This window comes from Haplochromis burtoni, unplaced genomic scaffold, assembly GCF_018398535.1.
Source record: "Haplochromis burtoni strain Fernald_Lab_line unplaced genomic scaffold, NCSU_Asbu1 Contig_248, whole genome shotgun sequence".
NCBI classification, from domain to species: domain Eukaryota; kingdom Metazoa; phylum Chordata; class Actinopteri; order Cichliformes; family Cichlidae; genus Haplochromis; species Haplochromis burtoni.
This window is the reverse complement of record NW_024582609.1, coordinates 547218-550244: the sequence shown is the minus strand read 5'-3', so window position 1 is coordinate 550244 and position 3027 is coordinate 547218.

Below are 3027 nucleotides of genomic sequence, written 5' to 3'. Positions count from 1 at the left end.
TGCCATCACCAGTGTGTGAATGGGTGGATGACTGGATATGTAAAGCACTTTGGGGTCCTTAGGGGACTAGTAAAGCGCTATATAACTACAGGCCATTTACCATACCAACCACCAATGCATCCACTGAATGTGTATGTGTGTGATAGAAAAGCACTTGCGTGCAAATTGTGTAAAATGCTTCAAGTGCTCAGAGCAGAAAAGCGCCATATAAGAATCAATCGCTGTATGCAGATGTGTGGCTGGTAAGGCTGAGACCACCAGGACTCCCTCTGCTTCCTGTTACAACAAGCAGAAATGGAGTAAGACAATGCAACTTTAAAATCATACAAAATACCAGAAAAAAAAAATTCTAGGTGACGTGCCAAAAATATATTTGGGCTATTTTAGAAGAAAATCATATAATTCTTACAATTATATTCAAAATTTGTGAGTGATTTTTCCCTAATCAGCATTTATAATAGACAAAAAAGCAGTTTTTACCAATTTCATGTAATTGGTAAAAACTGAATGACATTTTTCACTTTCCAGACAAGCAACAGACGTGACATGACCAGGAAAATGAATTGTACATAAAAGATGGGTGACGTGTCCAAATCTGAAAAGGAAGCCAACATGGAAGTTCAATAAACTGCATTCTCTCTAATGGCCATCAGAGGGGAAATCTGCTGGTTCAAAAACACATCTGCTTTTATTGAAGCACATTGAAACACTTATCACTTCATTTGTGACCTCAGTAAACACTTTCCTGGTGCGTAAATGGTCTAAATTACTGGTTTTAATTCTCAATCAGTAAATGTGCTTTCTCAGTCGGATCCATCTCTTAATTGACTAGTGTTCAATTGTACTTAAAGACACTTTGGGGAGTCAGCTGTTTAATATGTCTTGCCTTAACCCTATTCGTTCATCTAAACTAGCATCATAGTTATTATTACTAGCTAGCCTTACCAATCGCTGATCGGCTCCATTCACTTATCTACATATGTTATGTTCAAATACTAAGTCTAAAAAAAGAGCAAAAATCAAAATTAGGAGCTTCAAAACCACTGAAAGAGGAAATCACTAAGCACCTTACTTTTATCACTTGTTCCATGACCATCATGGAAAAGGGCACATATGAGCACAGATGGAGATTGATACGTATCTTAAGAATTTAAGGTTTCCAATTCCATGATCAGGATAAGTTATCGATTCTCATTTGGGTTCTCATTGGCTCCGCTTTGAGAGTCAGACTGCAGCAACGCCCAGTGACCAGGACTACACCAAGGAGAAAGTCAGCTAACAGCAGGCTCATAATAAGTCTGCTTGACCACACACTGAAATTACACTTTTATTTTGGTATAGAGACATTCAAAAAAGATATAGTGCTATTAAGTTTCCAAGAACTTTTTGTTTGTTTGTTTGTTGTAAATAAGCTGATTCCTCAATTCAAAGACCACCTTCCTGGTGCTTCCCTGAATGTGGGTCTCATGTCAGTTTCTTTCCCTGCAATCAGCCACAACATCAGCTCTTCTTAATCTGTCTGCTGCCACCTGTTGATCAAAATTAAACATTACAGGTTCCTCTTCTTTCAGCTTCTCCCTTTGGGGCAGGGGTGGGCAACTCCAGGCCACGAGGGCCAGTGTCCAGCAGGTCATAGACCAACACACCTGAACCAAATGAAGTGCCACCAGGCCTCTGGACAACTTCAGGACATGTTGAGGAGGTAATTTAGCCATTTAAATCAGCTGTGTTGACTCAAGGACACATCTAAAGCCTGCAGGACACCGGCCCTCGAGGCCTGGAGTTGGACACGCCTGCTTTAGGGGTTGCAAAGGTGGAACCATCTCACCCTATCCCTAGCATTCTCCTCTGTCACACAACCCTCTGTCTTCCTACATTACAGTCATGACTCTCCTACACCTTGTTTCCTCCTGTCTGGCAGTTCCGTGTTCAAAATCTTTTGTCCAATTAAACCTTATCACAACTAACTTAATCTCTAAACCTGAGCTTTCATTTCTAATCTCGTCCATCCTGGTTACATCTAATCAAAATCTTCGTCTCTTCAGCTCAGCGTTCTTTTTGTCTGTGCCAGTCTCCAACCCATATATTATAACAGGTCTCATTAACAGCTTGTAAATCTTCTCTTTCAGTTTTGCTGCTATCCTTCTCTCATAAATCAGCTCTGACAGTCGGACAGAAAATGTTCTTGTGTTGCTTTGAGTGGTAATTTCAGACATTTAAACTCATCGACCTTCACTTTAACAGGAAGGTCGATTTTCCCCACAGTAGGGTTTATAGAGATGGGTCCAAAAAAGACAAAATATAGTGTATTCATAGATGCAGAACACCTCTGAATACACATCACGTCAAACCTTGTAGGAGCTGAGAACCACACCATGTGCCTCTTCTGTCAGCTAAGAACAGGAAACTCACACAGGCTCACCAAAACTAGACACAAGAAGAGTAGAAAAAATTTGGTTGGTCCAATGAGCCTTGATTTCTGGATGGCAGGTCAGAATTTGGTGTAAACAACATGAAATCATGAAACCATCCTTCCTTGTGTTGGTGTGGTGTGGGGGATATTTTCTTCGCATAATTTGGGCTCTTTAGTACCAACGAAGCATTGTTTAAATAACTACTCGAGTACTGTGTACCACACCGTGATTCAAATCATTTTCCAAATGATTTCCACAAATATCAGAAGTCTAGTGGAACATCTGAGGCTGATTTGAATTAAAAATATTTTCATAACATCAGAAAACATTGATTTCACTCTTTTATTTAAAAAAAAAAAAAAAAGAGCAAACAGAACAAACTAAAGAAATTTTTGTTGTCCCTGCATGAACACAAATAAGAGAAGTAGCATGCCCAGCATCCCAGTCAGTCACAGAACAAAGAGCAGACCTCCCTGCACCTTAGAAACACAACCCAAAAACAGTAACAGTAATCAGGGACATGATGGATTCTGAAAACGCTGTAACGGTATGACTGTCAGTCATGTCAAAAAATTGGGTAACAGACATAAAGGTTCATTTTTTTTCTTATTTC